This window comes from Panthera pardus, unplaced genomic scaffold (assembly GCF_024362965.1).
Source record: "Panthera pardus isolate Hobbes unplaced genomic scaffold, ASM2436296v1 HiC_scaffold_11, whole genome shotgun sequence".
NCBI classification, from domain to species: Eukaryota; Metazoa; Chordata; class Mammalia; order Carnivora; family Felidae; genus Panthera; species Panthera pardus.
The window spans coordinates 81,985,512-81,997,669 of NW_026526666.1; the positions used below are offsets into that span (position 1 = coordinate 81,985,512).

General features: G+C 52.7%; 1 long non-coding RNA gene across 1 annotated transcript; it reads left to right on the forward strand.

The window, feature by feature from the left end:
- The first annotated feature begins 3,568 nt into the window (after positions 1 to 3,568).
- Positions 3,569 to 9,236, forward strand: LOC128775652 (uncharacterized). Its single transcript, XR_008420557.1, has 3 exons — positions 3,569 to 4,166; positions 7,626 to 7,754; positions 8,230 to 9,236. It is a non-coding gene; the product is annotated as an uncharacterized LOC128775652 (long non-coding RNA).
- The last annotated feature ends 2,922 nt before the right edge of the window (positions 9,237 to 12,158 follow it).

The following is a 12,158-nucleotide window of genomic DNA, read 5'->3' on the forward strand; positions in this document are numbered from 1 at the left end:
TCCTTCTTTCTTTCTTTTAACGTTTATTTTATTTTTGAGAAACAGAGAGTGGGAGCAGGGGAAGGGCAGAGAGAGAGTGAGACAGAGGATCTGAAGCAGGCTCATCACCAACAGCAGAGAGCCCGATGGGGGGGCTGGAACTCAACAGGTGGTGAGATCTTGACCTGATGCTTAACCAGCTGAGCCACCCAGGCGCCCCCAGGGGAACCTTTTCTAAGGCTAAATCTGGACTTTGTCCTTCCTCTGCTTAAATCCCTTCCTGTTGTCTCCAGAGTAAATCCCAGCCTCTTAGAAACATAGAGCCCTTCAGTTCCAGGACCCAACCTGCCTCTCCCCATTTTGCGATTTGGCAAAGCACTTCTCCTCAGGACCAGCTCAAATGCTGCTCGTGTTGAGCCTTCCCCAACGTCCCCATGCAGAATCCCTCCCTGCCTCCAGTCCCTACACCCACCCCTACTCCCACTCCCAACCCACAGAGTTTGCCCAGCAGACATCACCTCAAAATTTAAAATCATCACCAGTGGGGTGCCAGGGTGACTCAGTCTGTTAAATGACTTAATTCCGGCACAGGTCATGATCTCATGGTTCGTGAGTTGAGCCCTGCATCGGGCTCTGCACTGGAAGCCTACTTGGGATTCTCTCTCTCCCTCTCTCTCTCTCTGTCCGCCCCCCCTCCCCTGCTTGCACTCTCTCTCTCTCTCTCTCAAAATAAATAAATAAACATTAAGAAATTTTTAAAAATCATCACTACTGATAGACTGACCAGCTTCCAGGTCTTGCCCTAAGTACTTTATATAATCATCTTCCTTAATCATTACAACAGCCCTAGAGAGATGAGTATTGTCCCCATTTTATAGATGGTTAAATGGAGGCCCAGAGATGTTAAGTCCCTTCCTTCCAGTCTGATTTTCCTGAAAGTCAGTCCTTGATCAAGCCACATACAATCGCATTATGGCAAACATGCTTATCTCTGAATCTCCAGTGCCTGCACAGGCTTGGTTGGCATAGTGAGGAATGGCTCAGTGAATGGATAAGAGACGATAGGAGACAGGTGCCTCAGTTGGTTAAGCATCTGACTTCGGCTCAGGTCTTGATCTCATGATTCATGAGTTCAAACCCCACATCGGGCTCACTGCTGTCAGTGCAGAGGCTGCTTCGGATCCTCTGTCCCCTTCTCTCTGCCCCTCCCCAGCTCATGCTCTCTCTTTCTCTGTCAAAAATAACTAAGCATTAAAAAAGAGAGAGAAGAGACATGTTAGGGGGCTGGGACACCCAGGGAGGGCCCCTGCTAACTGGGATTCCCCAGGAAGTCACTGAAGACAAGAGTTCCCTCAGGATCTAGCAGTGTTGCCCCTGCAGTCTGGGGACATCTGCACAGACCCTGCTGGGGGAGCAGATGTCCTCTGCCTCCTCCACATGTCCCTTCAGTCAGGAGTTTGGAGCCAGCGTGTTATTAAATATTTACTGTTTCCCACTCTGCTCAGCTTGGTGCCAGGCCCTGGGCGGGGGGCCAGAGAGCAGGGGATATGGAACTGTTTACAGTTAATGATCACCTACCAGGTGGCACAGAATTCTCCCAACAGCCCTGCAGGTTGGGTTCTCGGCCCTATTTCTGCAGCTGGAGAGAGAGGTGAGGCTCAGAGAGGGAAGATGCTGGTCCCCTATCACACAGCCAGCGAGCCAGCATCTAGAGTCAGGTGTGTGCCCATGTTCCAGGCATCCTGTACCCCACCCCCGGCAGGGAGGATGTGGGCCCAGCTCAGAGGAGACTCAAGGAGGCCATTTCTGAGGTGGGGCTGTGGCTGGAACACAGCCTGCCTGGCAGATTGTCTACAATAACAACAGCTTGTGTCTGTGCAGCACTTTCCCTTCCATTAGCTCGTTCCGCCCTCCCCAACATCCCCTTGGGTGCCTATTATTGTCTCCTTTGACGGATGAGGAATGTAAACTCAGTTAGGTCAAGTGATTTTCCCAAGGTTGCACAGCCTGTGCGTGGCAAACTTTTGAACACGAAGCCTCCTCCGGGGTCTCCCTGCTACCTCCACTTCTGCCTCCTCCCAGCAGTCCTCCATGCTGCCCCAAGGGAGCTCTCGAAGGCAAATGTGAGCTTCTGGCTCTAAAGACACAGCCAGTCTCTGCCCTCTCACACACCACACTGCCACACCTTGGCCAGAAATTGATTCCTCTGCTCTCTTTTGTCTACTTTTCAAGCTCTTACTCAGCCTACAAGTGTCAACTCAAGCGCTACCTTCTCTAGGAAGGCTTCCTGGATTGGCTTCCTTCATACAAACCTCTAATACAGCAATTATCTCATTATATTTAATTGCTCGTCTGTCTCCCTCAGCAGACTGTGAGCTCCTCAAGGGCAAAGACAATGGTTTTTCAAGTCTCTTCATAGCATGGAGCTTTGTAGTCTTAGTAAGCACTTATTGAATGAATGGATTGGCATCCCCGAGGGCTGGGCCTGGGGGAAGCTAGTAGAGCATTCATGGAAATAGGGACATCAAGAAGAGAACCTGATGGGATGCCTGGGTGGCTCAGTTGGTTGAGCACCAGACTCTTGGTTTGGGCTCAGGTCATGATCCCAGGGTTGTGGGATCAAGCCCCAAGTTGACCATGGAGCCTGCTTAAGATTCTCTCTCTCTCTTCCCTGCTCACACATTTTCTCTCTCTCTCTAAAAGAAAAAGAGAGAGAGAGAACCTGGTGTTTGGGGAAGAAAAGGAAAGGATGAGAGTTTGCTTGGAACCTGAGGCGTCACTAGGACATGCCTGGCAGTTAGGAGTTGGGAGTGAGGTGGGGACGAAAACTGGCCAGGAAGAAAGGATATTAACAGTAATGGAGGGGCGCCTGGCTGGCTCAGTGGGTAGTGAGTGCCTGTGACTGTTGATTTCAGGGTATTGAGTTGGAGCCCCATGTTGGGTGCGGAGATTACTTAAATAAATAAAACCTAAAACAAAACAAAACAGTACTGAATACTTGCTATGTGCCAGACCCAGTGCTGAATGCATTATGGACATTATCCCATTTGATCCCCAAGACATAGGTAATACTAAGCCGTTTGTTGGAGGAGAAAATTGAGGCTCAGAGAATTTATCCAAAGTTACACAGCTAGTAAAGGGCAGAGCCAGGAGTGGAGCACAGATCCATATGAAGTCAAAGTCCATTCCTTGTCCATACACTAGACTAGGAAGGACTGAGCTTATACGACACACATGTTCATGGGGGTGGGGGTGGAGTGGGTGGGAGTAGGAAGCCCAAATGAGAGAGGGAACTGTCCAAGAGATAGGGAAACCAGCAGGGTGATGTCTCAGGCTAAGAAAAGAGCTCCAAGAAGGGCCCCAGCAGTGCCTACTGTTGCTGAGAGATCAGGCTGGGCTGGGTGCAAGATTTGGCAACTAAGAGACAACCTTCCAGATTGCTGCTTCCACGTGCTTTGAGGAGTCAGTAAAAGGACCTGCTGAGTGGGAGGTGAGGAAGTGGAGGTGGTTGGCTGGGAAGAGGAAGAGAGAACAGGGAAGGAAGGGAGCACCCTGTGGGTATGTGGATAGGAGGGTAGGGCAAATGGGTTGGGGCTGGCTTGGAAATATTGGGGAAGGGTTGTGAGCAGGTGGAAGGAGGAAGGGGTGAGCAGGTGAGCATTTCAGGCTGAGCCAGCCACTCTCTACTCAAGGGCACTCTCAACTTCTTCCTCAACATCGTCCCACCCACCCCCATGCCCTCCCCAGCATGGCTTGGCCATGCTATCCTCATTCCTCCTTCTGTCTCCCTCCTCCACTCTGCCCCCACTGCTCCCCTGAGTTTGCTCAGGACCAGCCACCCCGACCTCCAATCTGCTGTCTCACCCTCCCTGGCCCAGCCCGGTGAGGCAGGCAGGGAGGAGTTTCCAGGCAGGAAAGGGCTGAGTCACTGGCCACACATCTGGTCTCAGATCTTGATACCCAGCTGGAAGGGGTAGGAAGGAAGAGGCTCCTCCCTCCCCCTCCCTCCCACAAGCTCTCCTCACGTTGCCTGCTGGGAGGGGCGGGCTGGGAGAGGAGAGCCCCTGCTCTACTAATGACCAGAATTTGCTGGGCTGCTTTACTCACTCTGGATCCTTTACTTCTGTGACCACCTCTTCTGCTCAGAACAGCCCTGAAAAGTAGGGTTTGTCATCTGTGTTTCACAGGTAAGAAGATTCAGAAACAAAGCGGCTTGGGCAGGGCCACACAGATTTGGAGAGCTGGTCTAGCGGTGTCCCCTTCCCATGCTCTGGGCACACAGAAGGGGGTGGTGTTTGGAGACAGTGAAAAAAAGATGCCCAGGGGGTCCGGCACACTAGTGGGTGATCATTGCAAAAGCTAGGCTGGAGGAGGCACTCAGCCCATGCTTCTGCTAAAACGGCCCCTTCGCAAGGGTGCCTGGCTGGCTAAGTGAGACGTGTGTGCAAATCTATATCTTTGGGTTGTGAGTTCGAGCCCCACGTTGGGTGTAGAGATTCCCAAAAAAATTGTTTTTAACTTAAAATCAAACAAATAAAATGGCCCTTTCCCAAAGTCCCAGTGGAGGGAAGACCTTCCTTTCTCCCCCAGGCCCGGCTCTGTCCTTGGCTGTTGTTGGCTCAGCTCTGAGCCACCCCTACCTCATTCTTCTGTGTCTTTCCTTCTCTCCTCACTTCATAGGTGGGAGAATCATGCCAGGCCTCTGCACACGTCCCAGGCCGCTCAGAAACCTTCTCTGGGGTGCAGGCTGCTTTTTCACAGCACATTTAGTGTGACCTTGGGCAAGTCATTTCCCCCTAATGGGGCTTCCCACTTCTATTATTCAGAAGAACATGGAAATCAGCACTCTTCCATAGACCCAGACCATCCCTGATATTAACTTTTAATTGATTTAATTGTGTTTACTGTGGCTAGAGTCACAGCTGTGCCACTAGTTATGTGACTTTGGGGCAAATTTTTGGACCTCCCTAAGTCTTGGTTCCTTCCTCCTCTTTTTTTTTTTTTTTTTTTTAATGTTTTTGAGAGAGAGACAGAGTGTGAGTGAGGGAGGAGCAGAGAAAGAGGGAGACACAGAATCCGAAGCAGGCTCCAGGCTCTGAGCTGTCAGCACAGAGCCCGATGATATGGGGCTCGAACTCACGAACCGTGAGATCATGACCTGCACTGAAGTTGGACGCTTACCGACTGAGCCACCCAGGCGCCCCTGTTCCTTCCTCTTTAAAATGGGAATAACAGCAATAATACTACCTCCTTCCCAGGGTGATTGTCAGGATTGACTTAGATAATGCCTAACGCAGGAACCACATGGTGTTTAGGGGAAAAAGGCTATTATTTTTTTTTATTAAAATTTTTTTATATTGGGGCACCTGGGTGGCTCAGTTGCTTGGGCGTCAGATTTCAGCTCAGGTCATGACCTCGCGGTTCCTGAGTTTGAGCCCCGCATGGGGCTCTGTGCCGACAGCTCACAGCCTGGAGCCTGCTTTGGATTCTGTGCCTCCCCCTCTCTCTGCCCCTCCCCTGCTCATTCTCTGTCTCTCCCTCGCTCTCAAAAATAAACATTAAAAAAATTAAAAAAAAAATTTATATTTATTTTTGAGAGAGACAACGGAGTGCGAACAGAGGAGGGGCAGAAAGAGACACACACACATGCAGAATCTGAAATAGGCTCCAGGCTCTGAGCTGTCAGCACAGAGCCCCAGTGCAGGGCTCAAACTCCAGACCAGAGAGATCATGACCTAGGCCGAAGTCAGACACTTAACCGACTGAGCCACCCAGATGCCTCAAACTAGTATTATTATTAAGAGACTTCTGATTACAAAATGAATTCATGCTCAAAGAGAATCTGGAAAATGCAGAAAAGCACAAAGTCATCGATAAAAGTCACCTGCAATTCCACCCAGAGCGACCTTTTAGTGATGATTTTCTTACACGGAGGAGAATTGCCCTCCCTCACCCTCCCAGGGGACTGACCCATGTGCTTCTAGGATGGGCAGGTAGCGTCGGGATGGATATAATCTACATTTCCTGCATCCTCTCTGGGCCTCAATTTCCCTATCTGGAAAGGAAAGGGTTGAACTACTCAGGGAAGACAAATTTATTTACTTGTTTGTTTGTTTGTTTATTCATTCACTCATTCATTCATTTATTAGATGTTTATTTATTACTGAGCCACCCAGGCACCCCAAGGGAAGACGAATTTAATTGCACATGCTAACTGCTGCTCAAATGAGTGCGATGCTCAACTAATCATGTCTGCCATGGACACAGAAGGGGGTGGTAATCTGCAGATCCTGTGTAGCCGCGGTGTAGGGTCCAAGAAATCCCTAAGAATCACTTCAGTTTGGGGGCACCTGGGTGGCTCAGTCGGTTAACCATTCGACTCTTGGTCTTACCTTAGGTCTTGATCTCAAGGCTGTGAGTTCAAGCCCCACATTGAGGGGCGCCTGGGTGGTGCAGTCGGTTAAGCGTCCGACTTCAGCCAGGTCACGATCTCGCGGTCCGTGAGTTCGAGCCCCACGTCAGGCTCTGGGCTGACGGCTCGGAGCCTGGAGCCTGCTTCAGATTCTGTGTCTCCCTCTCTCTCTGCCCCTCCCCCGTTCATGCTCTGTCTCTCTCTGTCCCAAAAATAAATAAAAAACGTTGAAAAAAAAAATTAAAAAAAAAAAAAAAAAAAGCCCCACATTGGGCGTGAAACCTACTTAAAAAAAAAAAAAAATCACTTCAGTTTTTAACATTCCAAGAACACTTCCTCTTCTGGTTCTACTCCCTGTTCTAACTCCTGGCTTCCTCTGGGGAATGGGGAGAAAACCCTGGCCTCTTCTCCCACCCCAGGCCTGGAGGTCTAGTACCCAAATAGCTCCCATGTAACATTCTGCATTGTTGTACTTTCTGTTTAGAGCCCAGCTAGGATTCTCCTCAAGTCAGACTCTGAGCAGGAGAGGGAGGAGAGTTTTGAGTTTTTCCTCACTAAAAAGGAAGTATGCAAAATAGCCATTCCTCACCAGCCCAGGCTTGGACATTTGAATATTGTAAGATCCTGGGGTGCCTGGGTGGCTCAGCTGGTTAAGTGTCAGACTTAACAGCTCAGGTCATGATCTCACCGTTCACCAGCTCAGGCCCCGCGTCAGGCTCTGTGTTGATCAGAGCCTGGAGCCTGCTTTGGACTCTGTGTCTCCCTCTCTCTCTGCCCCAGCCCGTCCCCTGCTTGTGCTATGTCTCTCGGTCTCTCTCAAAAATAAACATAAAAAAATATGTATATATTAAATGATCCTTTAGCAGCCCCTTCAGGTTTTTAGACAATAGAACCTGAATGGATGGGCCCAGGGGTAATCCAGCCCTCCTTGCTGGTGAGAAAGAAAGGGCAGTGCCTGAAACACTCATGTGAAAGATTTAAAACTGGCTTTATTTCTGGTATGACAGCTATGTGAGGAGGACCTGAACTCAGTAAGGGGACAGAGACCCAGAAAGAGCTAGGGACTCTCTAGGGATAGGGGCTGACTCAGTCAAGGGGGAGGGCCTCTGTAAAAGGGATGGTGACTCAGGGATGAAGAGGGTGTTGGGGAGGGGGCAGAAGGGAAGGAGTTTCCTGAGAAGTCTCAGGAATCTGCTATGTGGTCCCAGTGCTCATCCTTTTCTTCCCCTCCCAGTTCTGGAAGCTTGCCAAGGGTTGTAACCTGAGGGGCAAGAAGGAGCAGTCCTCGAGATCCCGGGATAGGGCCATCCCAGGATTCCAAATGCCTTGCTAGAAGTTGCTTCCAGCCTACAGAATCCCAGAGGTAGGAGGAAGCTCCCAGGAAGGTCTCCCTTGCCCTCCATGGCCCCAGGCCATTCCTTGCCTCTCTCTGGCTGGCTGCCCAGGGACTCACTCCCAGCCCTGGCTTCCTAGCCCCTACGGCCTCACAGTCTGGTGCTCAGGACTGTGGTATTGCCTGTCTGGGTCCCTTCCTGGCAGACACAGGTCTCCAGCTTCCCTCCAACTGTTCGGAGGAGTGCCTGGCACCAAGGTGCCCAGCCATGTCCCTCACAGTCATGTTAACTATAGACCCCAGGGTAGGCTCGGGGGCCTGAGCCACGTTAAGAAGGGATCATTGAGTTAATTTCCCTAGAGCCTTATGTACCCATTTCTTTTACCTCAAGCCCTCACTGAACTGCTGTCCTCTCACTGAACCCCCATCATCTCACTGGCCCCCACCCCCTCACTGATTCCCTATCTCCCTAACCTAACCTTATTTGTCAACCTCCAGTTCCCAGATGGGACACTGAAAGTGCAGCCCTGGGACCTGTGTCATGCCCACGTGGTCTCTGGCCATAGCCAAACCAGCCACATCCTGTCTTCATGGTCCAGGGAGCAGGTCGTGAGATAGAGGAGCTAGAGGCAAAGGGATCAGTAACAGCCTGGAAGGAGAGCCCAGCTAAGGGCCTTCTCGGTCAGCTTCCACAGCGGCTCTGGGCCTGCTCCGCCAGCGGAACGAATGCTGAGATGATGCTGTAGGCAGAGAGGCAGTTCACCCTTTGGCTGGCCAGGACCCAAGCCAGGGACTGGAACACAAGAGCAGGCATTGGTCCCTCCCTGATCCCCTGAACAAGAGCTGCACTGTGCACACCCCTCCCATTCCCCTACCCCGCCCCTCAGGCCAGGACAAGGTCAGGCAGGGCCACCCATGGAGGCCGGAAACAGGAGGACAGCCAGGCAGCAAGGAACAAGGGAGAGAGGCTTTGAGTTCCAGGATCAGGGATACACAGACAGACCTGCGGGCAGAGAGAGTCTGGGGTGGCAGGGGTGGCCACCAGGTGTTCCAAATGTGTCCAGGACACAGAGGAGCAGACCCATGTGAGAGAGACCCAAGCCCATAGGTGCAGCAGCAGGGAGGTTGATTGATTCTGGAGATAAGGATGACCCTGGACAAGGACACGGGATTCACAGGCCCCACTGCACAGCCACAGCCTTCAGCAGAGCCCCAAGGCTCCTTGGCTGACCTCATTCACTTGTCCATCAACTGAGTCACGGCAACTCAACACTGCCAGCCCCGTGTTGGGCACTAGGGGGAAAGAAGTGAAAAGGCACTGCCCCCAGCTTCATGCAAGCAGCTGAACCCAGGATCTAGATTTAAGGGGGTTGTTTATGGGGCATCTGGGTGACTCAGTCGGTTAAGTGTCCGACTTTGGCTCAGGTCATGATCTCACAGCTCGTGAGTTCGAGCTCCGCATCAGGGTTTGTGCTGACAGCTCAGAGCGGGGAGTCTGCTTCTGATTCTGTGTCTCCCCTTTTCTCTGCTCCTCCCCTGCTCACACTTTCTCTCTCTCAAAAATAAATAAACATAAAAAAAAAAAAAAGGAAGGGAGCTGTTTATGCTTTAAGGGCCTGCCTTGCCCATAGTCCTCTCTAAGGGTCTCTTAGGTCATCACACTCTGAACCAAGTGACCTAACTGCCCTGCCAGTTAAGTGGACCAGAGGTGGCCAGTGGCCCCTGAAGTGGTCTGGCTGAAACTGCCCTCCAGGAATCAGACTCACTGATTTGGGGAGTGAGGGAAAGAAGGCTGGGAACGGGATCGTTTCATCAGGAGCTCAGGAACAAGCACAGCAATGACATGAGGCAGGAAGAACATCAGTGGAGGCCCTGGACGATGGAGCCTCTGTGACCAACGGTGTCAAATGTGGGAGTATCGGGCACCTGCAGCCAAGGCAAAGACCAGGTGTCCGGGTCAGTGGACCTGTTCTGCTTCCTGAACACCCGTGGGGACACTGTGAAGCGGGGACATGAGGGGCAACCGCCCTGTCCTCCTCAATTCCCCAAATAGCCTTGCCGTTGAGCTGTCTCCTCAAGCACTTGCCTAAGCATTTCTCTGGTGCTTGTCATCCAGAGGAGCCAAAGGAGCATCGTCTCTCACATCCCTGCCTCTCTGGCCTCCTCCCGGCCAAGCCAGCCCTGCGATCCAGAGGAAGCCACATCTGGTAGCAAGAGCCCTGGACTTCAGTCCACAGATGAGATTCAAGTCTCGCTTTCACCACATACGCGTCTCTCGGAGCCCCTGCTTCCTCATCAGAAATGGGAGTGGTGCCTGCTGCCCCAGGGGCTGTTGGGAGAATGAAAGGAGATGGTGGATGACAAGAGGCCGCTCCAGCCTCCCCAACCTTCACGCTCCCTCTGGGCCCAGGACTTCCATCCCTCTGGGACCCCAAGCTCCAACCAGACTCCCTCAACCAGCTGGGTTGGGGGCTCTAGCCACCTCTCCTAGAGCCTGGGGTTTTGATCTAGAAGAGAAGCCTCTGGGGGACAAAGGTCAGAGGCATTGTGGCATTTCAAACACTTGTGACCAGCCAGTGGGGAGGCTGCTCAAGTCTGGGTCCGCTTAGTCACATTTTCTGTCACATTTTCTGTCAACCCGGTGCCTCAGTCCAGGGGAAGAGGCCCCAGGCAGGGAGCTGGACTCTGGTTAGAACAGGAAGTCCTATCAGGCTCTTGTTGGGACTCACATGAGACTGTGTCACCTCAGCTCTCGGTGTGATGCTGCATAGGAACTGTCTCGAGCCACCTTTCCTCATTTCTACCCATATCTCATCATCTTTCTGCCTTTCTTGCGAGGACTAGTGGCCCGTCAGCCTGGCTGGCGCCCCCACCCAGTAACATGAGCTCTGGAGCTAGAGAGCTAGAGAGATCTGGGTTCAAACCCTAGCTCAGCTGCTTCCTAACTGTGTGACCCCGGACAAGCTGTCTCACCTCTCTGAACAAGACGGGAGTGACCAACATGACAGCATGGGAAGGGCCAAGCAAGTGGCTGGAGGGTTCCCCGAATGTCAGTTCCCTTTCTCCTTCCCAGGTCCAGGGCCCTGGGCTGGGGCCATCGGTGGGGCTGCAGGAGGCCGGGGGCCCCCACCCTGAGCTTTAGGAATCATGGGATTAAACACATGTGCCCACTATGTGACCTCCAGCAGGTCACTGCAGTGCTTTGAGCCTGTTCTCATGTCAAGTGAAAGATCACTAGAACATGCGTGGCTAGAACTAGGTCCCCCTTGTCTGGTCGCAGAAGGCTGCCTGGAAGAAAGGACTGAGACTCCCTTTGAGTGGGAGGAGAGCAAACTGGGCAAGAGGGGGACTGCCCTTGAAGGCAGGAGGCCTGGGGCGGGGGCAAGGATAGCAGGGAGGTGAGTCACCAGGAAGTGGGGGGCGGGGGACTGGGCTGTTCTGAAGGTTGGGCAGGCTCTGTGCTTCCATGGGTCAGGGGTCAGCTGGAGGGGTCTGCTAGATGTGGACGCAAAGGCTCACACCTATCCCAGAGGACTCTGCTAGCGACGACACACAGTCACACACACACTTGTCCACGTGGTCACGCAAAGGCACTCTGGAAACACTCAAACAGGTCCACACACTCCTGTACACTCAGGGACATCCACAGTCACCCACAGGCACAAAGACACACACAAGAGACATTCACCAACGCATCCACATGCCTTTTACACTCAAGTATATCCACACACACGCACACATTCAGACATATTCACGCACGCTCCTGCACACCACATCCACAGACAGAAGGGCAAACGCACAGGCGCACGCACTTGGACCCCCAGGTGCACTCACACAGACACCGAAAGGGACACACTCAGACACAATCATACTCACTCCTGCACACCCAGGGCCACTCCCAGAGGCACAATGGCAGCCGCAAAGACGTGCACACCATTCACACATTCTTGCACACCAGCGTGTACACTTGAGTCAAAGGCACGCACCTATTGTGTACCTGCTCCTGTACACTCTGGAACATTCAAACATCATACACACAGGCTAGTACCGTCGGGTAGACTCACGCGGAGCCTCCCTCACCCACCTCTCCAGCCATTCCCCCAATCGGCAGCCAACTGGGCTCAGCCCTCTCTCCCCACCCACTTCCCACCGTCCTCTGGGGCCTCCGGGGCCTCCCTCCGGAACTGGGGGAGGGGACGGGGCGGGGCTCGCCCTGCTGATGTGGCAACTCGCTCACCTGCGCCCGGGCTGCACCCTGGCCAAGAAAGGCTTAATGGATCGGGAATCCCAAGCGCTGACCCCATCCGGTCTCTGCCCTGGTTCTCAGATGCGGAAAGTGAGGCCCTCAGAGGGGGGTCAGATGGTGAACAGGACTCGAATCCTGGACTCCAGTGCCAGGAGCCCAGTGGGGAGGGGATGCTCGTGCTGGGCACC